Raw genomic sequence first — 13,600 nt, 5'->3', positions numbered from 1 at the left:
AAGAATATTTGTAAGTTAGCTGAAATTTTAAAGTTCTGATCAGTATGCTAAGTATTTAATTATACTTTCTGTTCTAGTCAATCCTCACAACAACCCAGGAGGAAATTACTCATAGTATTCCATTTGACAGATAACAAAAATGAAGGATGGGCCTTGTCTAAGGTAATGGTGCTTATTGGTAAGGACTTGACCCGAGTCAGAGCAATGGACTATTTCTTGACCCTGCCTCCATTTTAACAAGGCTACCGGCAACGAAGAGTTGTTTTGTTTTGTTTTGTTTTTCTTTTAAATCTTTCTCTTTAAAATTTTGTTATTTTGATTTTCTTTACATTAAAAATAACACAAAGAGTGGTTAAGAGTGTACAACTGTAAGGTTTGCTAGATTCAAAGCATCATTCTGCCAATTTGCATTAATAAATAGCATACTTTAACCACTTAAAACCTAGCTCATTTATTAGTTTAAAAAAAAAAAGATTGTAATATTGCCTAACATGTAGAGTTGCTCTGACAATTAAAGAGAAAAATGCACAGGAAGGGTGTAGGTCAGAGTTTGAAATACAGTAGGCAATTAAGGAATGTTTGCTAAAATGATGATGGTGATGACGGTTAAATTCTCCAGAGGTCCTCTTTCTGAATATGCAAAAACTTCTCCTAGGCTATAGTCCTTTCTCTCTGGGAAAAGAATTATAGTAAATAATCTTCATTTGTATTTGTTTCACCTGTATGCTTTGGAAAACAGAGTTTTAGATATGGTGACTCCCTAGAATGACTTGCAAAATAAAACTTACTCAACATCTTCAGAGCTTTCTGGGCTCTAACTTTCTGAAAAGTAAAAATCTGGAATAACTTCTTAAGATAGATACACACATTCATGATATTATGCCAAGGCAACCCATTCAGACATCGAATCCTAGAACTCAGGCTGAAATATTTGTGCAGTAAATTGAAGGAAATCACAAACTGCAAAGTATAATAAACATACTACCCATCTCCCTGTTTTCTTCTGTTCAGTATAGCAGTTCTGGTAGGTTTTTATTTTCTCACTGAAGACTGCACTACTCTTAAATAAACATGATTATAGCCTAGAAGAGCTACAGACTGCTTCAGATGCTAAAAATAAAAGTTAAAATGGAGAGACTTCAATTAGATGCGGGCTGCTCAACAATTTAACTTCTAATTGTCTTGTGGTTATTCCACAACTAGGAATTGACCATATTCCGTTTAAAGGAGATTGAAGGTCTCAGAAAAAATAAGAAATGAAGTGGATTTTTTTTCTTCCCAAATCCCGATCCCCAGAAACATGAGCAAAAATAATCATATTCCTACTCTAAAATAAAAATATGGACTCAAGTCACATCTTAGGATTTTCTCTTTTCAGAATAGCTTAGTATTCTCCCAGTCATGGAGATTAAAGCAAACATATTGCTTATTAGTAATGGTGTTTCAATGAAAACATTCACTTCTTATTGAATGACAGATGCAAATAGTTCTTAATAAAATTCCGTTCAAATTCTTTTCTCACTTTCCACTTCATCTATGAGAAGTTTCCAATGTCATATGCATTAACCTGATAATTTTCTAATTTATTTTCTTAACTTTAGACACATGTTTTACTTTATATAATAAAGCAAATTCTGACTATTTGTGTTTCTTTTGGCTTGTAATACTGAATTGAAAAGAAGCAATGATTCTGATAATCCAGTGTGAAGGCAAGTGTATTATTTTTCATATTATGGTGGTGAAAAGGCTATTTTAAAAGCATTCGTGTGAACAGTATAGAAAAATATACACATATAAGAAAAAAATGTAATTATATATATTTAGTCTTGCCACCCCCAGACCTAAATCCATAGTTAAATAGATTTACATAACATTTAGATATTATTAGCATCCCAATCCCAAGTACACTGAAATAAAGTCTAGATTATTGGGTGGGTAGTAGGGTCAAGTGAGTTTTAAGCAACTGAAGTGAACAGTCTAGTTCTCAATATGGCCTCCATGACATGTTTTACTGACTGGATCTTCTTAGTTTACCTGGATACTTTTTTTCTCTCCCAGTCCCTTACATTCTGGGTTTCGTTCATGTCTGTATTCTCAATTACCACTTCATTTGCTTTCTTTGAGCAATCCAATCCATTCCTTACATGATTCAAGATTTTAAGCTATTTAATATTTATTTTCACTGCTGTATTTAGGCCTTTTACATCTTTGGATTATCAAAATAACCTCCCAACCATTTCCTATAAAATATGTCTAGTATAAAAAGATTAACATATGAGATCTTTTCAAGGGATCCATATTTCTCTAGCCAAATCCCCAACCACCTATTTATTCCTCTAGTCTATTTATTCTTCAAAATACTGAGAAATTCTAATACATCCAACTCTTTAAAGTTCCTCTGTCTTCTCTCACATTTTCCATCAATCTAGAGTGATTTTTCCCTATTAGTTGCCTAGGTAATCCCTCTGTTTACCCTTAAAAACCATACTCAGATTTCACCCCATTTGAGGAGTCTTTTCTGAGTCAGACAGAATTAATCACTTCCTTTGTTCTGATTATATATTTCTGTGTAACAAACAACCCTAAAACTTAGTGGGTTAAAATGACAACCATTTTATTATGTTTCATGATTTTGTGGGTCAGGAAGTTGGGCAGTGCGCAATTGGCTGGTTCTTGACACAACACATGGTTACTTGGTGATATTCAGCTAGTGGCTGGTCAGGTTTGTGAATTTAATATGGTTTTTCTCACAAGCTGGGCACCTTGATGGAGATGGCTGAGAAGCAGGGCTCAGATGAACCCCTATCTTCTCCATGTAGTCTCAACAGCTCTCCATGTGATGTCTCCAGCAGAGCAATAGTGTTTCTTACATGACAGCACAGCATCCCAAAGACCAAGGAGGGATGTTTCCAGTCCTCTTAAAACTAGGCTTAGAATGTTATAGTGAGACTTCCTTTGCATCAAAGTGGTCACAGTCCAGTCCAGGTTTAAGAGAAGGGGAAACAGATCCCAATATTCAATGGGGGGAGTGTCAAATAATTTATGGCCATTCTAAACCATGTTCTGAATTTTACATAGACGCCATGTAAGTACTTATGCTAATACAGCATCATAATCTATCTGTTTACATGTCAGACCATGAGCTCTTTGAAGGCCAGAGATCTACCATACTCATCTCTGTATTGTCAACACTCAGAATCATGCATGGTTTTGTTGCATCAGCCATGTTGCTATTCCTCACTCTGTCTGGCTGCATGGCTACTTCAGGAGGTCTAGTACAATAGTAGCACTGGGCAGTATTTATAAAATACCTGGGCCAGTTTTCTCCAATTCTGCACACCAATGAGAACTTTTTCATTCTTGTTCTGTGGTATTTTTCCCTGTAAATGTTTCTGTTAGTGACCATAACCAGTAATATTTTTCCCATCAACTTCTTCTCAGTGATACCAGAGTAAGATGTTGAAAAAGTAGGATCAGAGATTTAGAGATTCTTTACCTTTTGTTACTGACAAGCAAAATGGGGTCTAGGATCAGCAGAGAAAGAGTTTTTTTAAGAACAGGTGAGTGAGTAGCTAGCCTTAAAAGAAAAATTTTGTCACTGAAATAGGATGGAGGAAATATTGGCTATGTAATTAATTCACCATTCAAAATTGCTGGATGATGTAAATATGGCTTTGATGAATGGTCCTTTACTTCCTATATTTAACTTTATCCTTGCTCAAATCACTTATGTCCTCTGTTTCCTCACCCAGAAAAAGAGGTTGAATACATTCTAAGAGATTACTGTCGTTTTTATATTTCTGTGGACAACAGTAGAGGAATACTATCAAGTCTTAGAAGATATTTCTAAAATAGTTAAAGATGCTTTTAATTGTGGATTAAATAACACCCCCACCTCATTCATCTCAGCACAAACATATGCTTTAGTTCTGAAAACTGGACAAGTTTTCCTGTGAGAGTTTATTTCTCATTTCTCAAATTTGAGTGATTTTACTTTATGTTAAAATATAAATTCACAAAGGAATCTCCAGAGGGAAAGACCTAAGAATTTTCCTAAGGTGATTCTTTTAACAGGCAAATTTGGCTTTGAAAAGAAAGAAAAAAAAAATCTTATAACTGTTATATACCCATAACCCTTGAGTTAATCTAAGTAAAAATTTCTAAATTATTAGATAAGGAATTTTCCCTAGAACAGGTCCCACAGAGAGAATCAGGCTGAACTGAAGAATTCATCAAGTACGTGTTTTTCTTGTGAGAATTCAACACACATTGACAAGAGCTGAAGGAATCATCTCCATCCCCCATTTTACAGACAATAAAACTCAGGCCCATTTTTTTTTTGTTGTTTTCATTTTTGTTTTTTCATTGGCACTCCTTAATAGACTCATCCACAAGAGGAAATTATCACTAATCCATCACTTCCTTCTATAGCCTATACTGATATCTTCTATCTGCTTATATTATTGATGCTTACTAACTTGTGCTGAGGTACCAATTTCTCCAGAATTCAGACTCAACATATGTTAAGAAACATCAAAAACTTTTGGGAGAATAATTGTGGTGATCACAGGGAAGAATAGTTAGACGATTCGTTTTGTTATTGAGGTTGAATTTTACAAGATGATTGCATCTATTCAATTAGATTAATTTTTTGAAAATGTGCATGTTTTTCAGTTAAATAAAAGAAACAAACAACTCATCAAAAATATGGCAGAAAATCTAAATAGATATTTCTCCAAAGAAGACATCCAGATGGCCAACAGGCACATGAAAAGATATTCAACATTGCTAATTATTAGAGAAATACAAATCAAAACTATAATGAGGTATCACTTCACACTTGTCAGAAGGCCACCATCAAAAAGTCTACAAATAATAAATGCTAAAGAGGATGTGCAGAAAACGAAACCTGCCTACACTGTTGTTGGAAATATGAATTGGTTCAGTCACTATGGAAAACAGTAAGGAGGTTCCTTAAAAAACTAAAAATAGACTTACCATATGATCCAGCAATCACACTTCTAGGCATATATCCAGAAAAGACAAAGAGTCTAATTAGAAAAAATACATGCATCCCAATGTCCAGAGCAGCACTACTTATAATAGCCAAGACATGGAAGCAACCTAAGTATCCATAAACAGACGAATGGATAAAAGAAGATTAAAGATAAATGGAATATTACTTGGCCATAAAAAAGAATGAAATAATGCCATTTGCAGCAACATGGATGGAACTAGAGATTATCATGCCAAGTGAAGTAAGCCAGAAAGAGAAAGACAAATATCATATGATATCACTTATATGTGGAATCTAAAAAAATGATACAAATGAACTTATTTACAAGACAGAAATAGACTCACAGACATAGAAAACAAATTTATAGTTACCAAAGAGGAAAGGGTGGAGAGGGATAAATTTGGACTTTGGGATTAATAGATACACACTACTATATATAGAACAGATAAATAACAAGGACCTACTGTATAGTACAGGGGAACTATATTCAATATCTTCTAATAATCTATAATGGAAAATAATCTGAAAAAGAATATATATATGTATAACTGAATCACTTTGCCATACACATGAAACATTGTAAACCAACTATACTTCAATAGAAAATATAAATTATAAAAAATAATTTGATTTATTAATAAGCACTTTCAGTGTATATCTAGTTATAATATCTATCAGTGATCATTTATTTTAATGATGTTTCAAGTAAAAAGTTGACCACAGTAGTTTTAAAAAATCATTTTTTGTATACAAAAAGTATCTTCATACACATCAAAATAGACTCCTTTTAAAAAAAATAACAGGAAGCTTGGTCATTTCACTTTTCCTATTGCATCAAAAGTCACTAAATGCAAATCATTTTCTTCTAGAAATTAAAATCAGTGCCATACTCAGAAAAATATGGTTATAGGCTGAGGTGCCAAAAAAAAAAAAGAAGTCAGTTATCCTAGGTCATGTCAGCTAAAATAGTTGTGGGCATTATATAGCTTACATACTATGAGTTATGGAAAAGATTTCAGGCTCAGAGACACCTGGAACTGAAGCCTGCTCCAACTGGCCTATTCTGAACCTGTGAAAGATACTCCATCTCTTTGAGTCTCAGCTTCCTTGTTTATAAAACGAGCCTGATGAAAATTGTACCTACTTCATGAATTTACTTATATGAGAATTAAATAAGTTACTGCACACACAATATTAGAACAGTGCCTGGCATATAATGTGTCCAAGAGTTGTTAATGATTATGATGACTGAAAGAGTAGGTACAGACTAAATCATCACATTTACATTGCTATTTTAATCTTTTTTTTTCACTATAAAGATTCATCTGAACTTTTTTGAGATCTCATTTTAAAAACACGATTGAAAATATATTTGGTTCAAACATAAGATGCCAATTTCATACAGAATACAAATAGTGAATTTCTGAAAAATTTTTAGCAATTGACCATCTCTATGATCCACTAAACATCAAGTTCATTCTGTTTTTGTCTATATCACGCCCACCTGCCAGTTCAGGGATGGATATTGTATAACCTTTTTAAGATTCTTTTTTTATAGGATGGTATCAGGAATTGGTAGAAAGGCAGAATAGAGTTGAGCAAAGGAGTATCTATCAGGAGACCTAAGCACCTATGTGACTCTAGTTAATCCACTTATCCATTCTATGAATCCAGGAAGTTCCAGAGTTCACTATTTTAAACCATCCTAATTCTGTTATTAATGCTATCATTCCCTCACACTCAAGTCTATATCTTATCAAATGCCAAATATAGTTGACCTTTAGACATGCAGGCTCACTTATATGCAGATTTTTTTCAGTAAATATATTGGAAAAACTTTAAAGATTTTGCAATAATTTAAAAAACAGATGAGTTGCACAGCCTAGAAATGTGAAAAAAAATTACGAAGAAAGTATGTCATGATATGTATAAAATATGTACAGATAGAAGTCTATCCTTACACAGGTATAAAGTGATATTTAATATAAAAATAATATATTAGTTTCTTACTTACTGTTTTATAACTTTGCTTTCAAAGAATTGCCTCACTGTACGGTATGCGTTTCTGTCTTCCATAGTTGGATAAACTGCATATCAGCCTATCATCACAGGTTAAGTAATTTTTTCAAAAATGTAACAGAGTTTCTAATACTGTATTATGAACATGACTGTAATACTGTATGCCATAAAAATCTTATAACCATTCATTAATGTAAAGGCAAGGCTATTGTGAAGCAATTGTATCGATTACACTAGGCTTCCACATAGCAATCATAGTGTTGCTTCTTCACTATCAATACAGGAATTATTATACCTGTAAATAAATACGAACTCTTTTACACATTTTTTTCATTTTTTTATGTCCAGTGTTGGTAATATACATAACATCTAGACCGCTTTGTATCATATAAGACAGTATTGATAATAGGTCCTGACAGACAATTCATCTTATAAACTGATGACATAAACTTACAGTATCAATAAATACAGTACAGTACTATAAATGGATTTTCCCTTTCTTATGATTTTCTTAATAACGTTCTTTTTTTTCTAGATTACTTTATTGTAATATTATAGTATATAATACATAGATAAAATATGTATTAACTCTTTATGTTATCAGTAGGGCTTCTGGTCAACAGTAGTTAAGTTTTTGGGGGAGTCAAAAGCTATCAACATATTTTCAACTGCACATGGGGTGAGTGACCATAACCCCTGTGTTGTTCAAGAGTCAACTGTAATGATATTTTTTATTTAAAAAGACCCCTTACATATATCTCTACTGTTCATTCTGTGTCGATTCTCATCAAGGCTCCATTATCTCTCTGGGGTTTGAAGAGCTTCCGAGGTGATGAACAAGAATACATCCGCATGCAGGGGGAGTGGCGTGCCCCAGACTCTACAGGGCCAGAAGGTCCTGTGCTTGGACTCTTCAAGACCTCACCTTTTGAATCTCTTCATCTGACTGTTTGTTTCCTTTAATATCCCTTGTACTATACTGTTAATCTAGTAAGTAAACTTTCCTGAGTTCTGTGAGTTATTCTAGAAAATTAATCCACCCAAGGAGGCGTTTGTAGGAACTTCTGCTTTTCAGCCAGTCAGTAAGAAGTACAGGTTAGCAACCTGGATTTGCAGAAACGAATTGATTGTAGGACCCCCAGCTGGTGTTGCAGAATTCCTTGGTGTGGGAAACCTCCCCATCCACATGTTTGGAGTACAGAGTATTGTGTGAGTAGTGAGTAAAGGAAAACAAGAGTGTTTTCATCACACTTTGGTATGAGGTTTTATGGCAAAAATCCTGACAACTATTTGAACTATTTCTAGTCTCTTTCTACTCAAATGTGTCCCACACCTGCTACAGATTCAATCTCCAAAAAGCAAGGCTATGTGGCTTCAGTTTGACTTTTCAGTCTCAACCTAATTTTTTCCAGCATATACCTTATTATTTTAGTCCAACCAGTCTTACCACTCACTGTTCTCCAGGAATATCTGCTTGAATTTCTAGTGCACCCCTCACTTCATTTACACATCCATATTTTGCAAATATCCACCTTCTACAAAACCTAATTGATTCCCCATATCAAAAGGATTCCTCCTCACTTGACCCAACGTAACACTTAGTTCACACTCCCACTCCTCTTTGTTTCTTTAATATGAAGAACACAGGCTTTAGGGGAAGATAAACCTTGATACACTTACTATGTGACCGCAGGCAATTATCTTAACTTCACAGAATTATAGACTCACCTGTAAAATGGGGCAAAGGTAAAAGAAAGTAAAAGACTGGATAAAGAAGATGTGGTATATTTATACAATGGAATACTACTCAGCCATAAAACCCGACAACATAATGCCATTTGCAGCAACATGGATGCTCCTGGAGAATGTCATTCTAAGTGAAGTAAGCCAGAAAGAGAAAGAAAAATACCATATGAGATCGCTCATATGTGGAATCTAAAAAAACAAAAACAAAAACAAACAAACAAAAACAAAGCGTAAATACAGGACAGAAATAGACTCACAGACAGAGAATACAGACTTGTGGTTACCAGGGGGGTGGAGGGTGGGAAGGGATAGACTGGGATTTCAAAATTGTAGAATAGATAAACAAGATTACACTGTATAGCACAGGGAAATATACACAAAATGTTATGATAACTTACAGAGAAAAAAATGTGACAATGAGCGTGTATATGTCGATGAATGACTGAAAAATTGTGCTGAACACTGGAATTTGACACAACATTGTAAAATGATTATAAATCAATAAAAAATGTTAAAAAAAAAAGCCATTCTCACCTTGCTGAATTACTGTGAGGATAAAATGCAGCAAAGTTTATAAAGAGACCAGTGCAGAGCTGGCATAAGAATGAATGACAGCTATTCTTATGACTGTATTAAATGAGATATGAATTAAAAATAGGTAATTAATAAAACATGTCTTATAAATGCCAGAAGCTCAATGATAGTTGACTTAAATTTAAAGAGTAGAAAAATCATCACTTGAAAAAATTTTCTTCTGCCAATAGCTAAGCCACCTACTACCATGGTAAGAATGACTACACTGTACAGTCTTAGAGGTTTTTCTGCACAAATAACCAAGGAGATGCCTGCGACTACAAACCTACTACAGTAACATACAAATTTAAAAGCAGTTGAAAAATTAGAGTAGGAAATAAGTGCCCAAAGCTTGCCAACCGACAGCAAAATGCTAACCTGCTTGAATATTTTCTTGGTTTCTGTTTTAAAAACATGAGGGCTGTTGTACTAAAATTTGTGATCCCAAAGTAAACTTAGTAAGACACAAAAAACAGCGTAAATGTTTTGGTTGTGTCACCCATCCTTCTTTGGTGGATGGAACTTGGGAAACAGACAGTGGTGTCCATAACTGATCACTGACACATCCTCTATTATGTGCGTTCAGAAGAGGGCCGTGTAGAGGGCTGCTCTCATTAGGAGAATTTGACCTGTGTGCAACTCATGGCTCAGAATGTGATGTTAACATGGCAAATGACTTGGAACTCAGGAGAGACCATTCCTTAACCTGAGTACTTTATCAGCAAAACTAATTCTAAAATCATCACTTTTCCATGGGGCCTTTGGTCAACATCTCAAACCCTAGCCAGTCAATAAACAGAAAAAGGAATTTGAGAATGATATGGGAGCAAATGGGAAGAGGAACCCCCTTGATTTCACAATGGGAATGATCCTAAAAAGAACCAGAAAAGTTCCAATTGAGGATTTACCTAGTAGTTCTTCACGCCTGTTTGGTCCTAAACACTTTCATCTTTAATTTCTGGGGTGAATTGTTACCTCTGGAACTTTCTGTTCTATTCTACCACTCTCTTTCCTCTGGTCTCTTAAATTCAGGATGAAGACTAAGCTCTTTCTATGACAAGCATTCAACATTAGTCAATCTCAATAGCTGAGGCAGAGTTTCACTGTGATATAGTTCAGGAAATAATTTATTATAGCATATCCAATATGTTCTAACTAGCAATCTTTTATAGAAAATATATTCAGGCACAACAGAACAGAATTCTACTCTTCCCTTTTCTTCCTTGTTTTATTTAAAAAAAAAATTCCTCATTTATAAAATGGGGATGATAATAGTAAACTCCTTTGAAAGTTTTTGAGAGTATTAAACAAGAAAGTTCATGCGCAGTTTTGAGTATTTAATAATCACTCTAAAAAGTATAGTCATCATGTTAAAAATATTGCCTCTCTAATTATGCTATTTGGCAAATATTTATGGGACATCTATTTTGCAAAATGCCTAGGGATAAAAAACTGTAATTGCTGCCCTCAAGGTGCTCTCATACTAGAAGGAGTAATATGATTTCTTACAAAATAAGAGGAAAATCAGTAGATGCTATGACAGCTTTGAGGGAAATGATTTGACTCAACCTGGGATCCAGGAAGAAGGTGCAGGGAAGGCTGCACAGGGAAGGCAATGAGTCTGAAAGAATTTGGTAAATAAAGAAGAGATTTAGTAATAAAGAAGGTAGAAGGAAAATACTGAAAAGGCCCAGAGATCAGAGAAAGACTAGCATGTCAGAGATATTGAAAGGGGCTCTGTAAAATCGTTTAGAATTGGTGGGGGCTGGGAAAAGACAGGGAGAAACAAGGCTGGCCATGTGCTCGGGGCCAAGAGTTTTGTATGCCAGGGGCTTGAATTTCAAACTGGAGAAATTTGGTAGGCACAGAAAATTTTAAGAGAGGGCTTGAGAATGACAGGATTAAATCCACATTTTTAAAAGATTACTGGCAGCAGCCAGAATGGATTAGAGAGGATTATACAAAAGAAAGGAGACTAAGTAGGGAGCCATTGCAATGGCCCACACTCAAAGAGGTAAACTAGGCAAGGAGAGTAAAAAGGAAAGTTCAGACAGAGTGTTTCACAGTAGTCCATTGTTTTTCACTCAGTCAACATGACCTTATTTAGTACCATTTTTTTAGTATCTAGAAATTTTAAAATGTTGTTCAATGAGGTTACAGATTTCTAAAATGTGTTCTTTTAGTTAAGATGTCATACTTTTGTCTTCTTCTTAGCAAGAAACTTCAAAATAGTGTGAATGACTTGAAAAACTACTCAGGTAGTTGAGTGTAAAAAAAATGTGAGCAAGCAAAAATGATCAGGAAAAATGATTACAATTACACTATATTTTCTGCTTCCTTTGTACCTATAGTGAAGTTTAAATGCCTCACAAGCAACAAAAGCAAAAAGAAACAAGTGAACTACATCAAACTAAAACGCTTCTGCACAGCAAAGGAAACCGTCAACAAAGTGAAAAGGCAACCTATGCAAAGGGAGAAAATATTCGCAAATCATATATCTGATAAGGGGTTAATATTCAAAATATTTAAAGAACTCATACAACCCAATAGTAAATAAATAAATGAATGAATAAAGAAATAATTTAAAAATGGACAAAGGACTTAGACATTTTTCCAAAGACATACAAATGGCCTATGTAAAAAGATGCTCAACATAACTAATCATCAAGAAAATGCAAATCAAAACTGCAATGAGATACCGCATCACACCCGTTAGAATGGCTATTTTCAGAAAAAACACAAGAGATGTTTTGGAGAAGTATGGAAAAAGGGAAATCCTTGTGCACTGTTGATAGGCATGTAAATTGGTATAGCCATTATTGGAAACAGTATGGAGCTTCCTCAAGAAATTAAAAATAGAATTATTATATAATCTAGCAATTTAACTTCTGGGAATATATCTGGGAATATATCCAAAGAAAATGAAAACACTCTCTCAAAGAGATAGTTGCATCCCCATATTCACTGCAGCATTATTTACATAGCAAAGACATGGAAACAATCTTAGTGTCCATCAAGGGATGAATGGATAAAGATGTGGTATATGTACACTTATATAATGGAATATTATTCAGTTATAAAGAAGAAGGGAATCTTGGCACTTGAGACAACACAGGATGCACCTTGAAGGCAGTATGCTTAATGAAATAAGTCAGAGCAAGACATACTGTGATCTCACGTCCACATGGTATCTAAAAAAGTTGAACTCATAAAAATAGAGATTAGAATGATGGTTGCCATGAGCTAAGGAGGGGTGAGGGAAATGGCGAGATATTGGTCAAAGGATATAAACTTCCAGTTATAAGGTGAACAAGTTCTGGGAACATAATGTTTGACATGGTGATTATTGTTAATGACACTGTACTGTATACTTGAAATCTGCTAAGACAATAGATCTTAAATGTTTTCAAAACAAAAGAAAAAAAAAGGTATGTGAGGTGATGGGTGTGTAACTAACTTTATTGTGGTAATCATTTCACAATGTGTATGTTTATCAAATTGTTATGTTATACATCTTAAATGTATACAGTTCTGTCAATTATACCTCAATAGAGCTAGGGTTAAAAAAGAAAAAAAAAATTGCCTCAAGGAAAGTACTATGGAGGCAGGTAGTAACACCTTCATTTTGCCTGGCAGATACTGCCCCAGAGAGAGGTCTAGAATTTGCCAAGGCCACCCACCTAATTAGAGGAAGAGTTGGGCCACCATGCCTGCAGTATCTCAAGATCACATTAGTAGGAATTTGGGCATTTGCCTTCTTAGGAGTTGTAGCTTGAATTCTTCAGGGAAAGATGGGAGTGGTGATTAACTTCCTGCTCCAGGGACACTATGCAGAATATCTCTAAACCCTAGACCCTTGCTGCTCATACACACACACACACACCACACACTCCTACCCTTCATGTGGGCTAGGGTGAAAAAATCTTTTAGATCAAAAATAGAGTTGAGGGAGGTGAAGTTCGCTTTCTACCTCAAAATAGAGTACAAACTTTCTCAGTCTTTCAGTAACATACATCCTCTTCACCATCTTCAGTCCTATCTCCACATTTACCTCCTAAGAAAAATGAACAGAACTGCCTGCAGAATATGGGGAACATGGCCAATGAATCCTTTGATATTGGGTTTTACCTGCAGGAGAAAGATGAAGTGGGATTCTAGCAGCAGACACACCATGATACATGGAGGGATACAGATAAGGGAGGTAGTTTGATCAAAACCTAAAGAAGAACAGCAATAAATTCCATA

Source organism: Camelus dromedarius, chromosome 8 (genome assembly GCF_036321535.1).
Source record: "Camelus dromedarius isolate mCamDro1 chromosome 8, mCamDro1.pat, whole genome shotgun sequence".
Lineage (NCBI taxonomy): Eukaryota > Metazoa > Chordata > Mammalia > Artiodactyla > Camelidae > Camelus > Camelus dromedarius.
The sequence above is the reverse complement of the archived record's forward strand: the minus strand, read 5'-3'. Positions refer to the sequence as shown.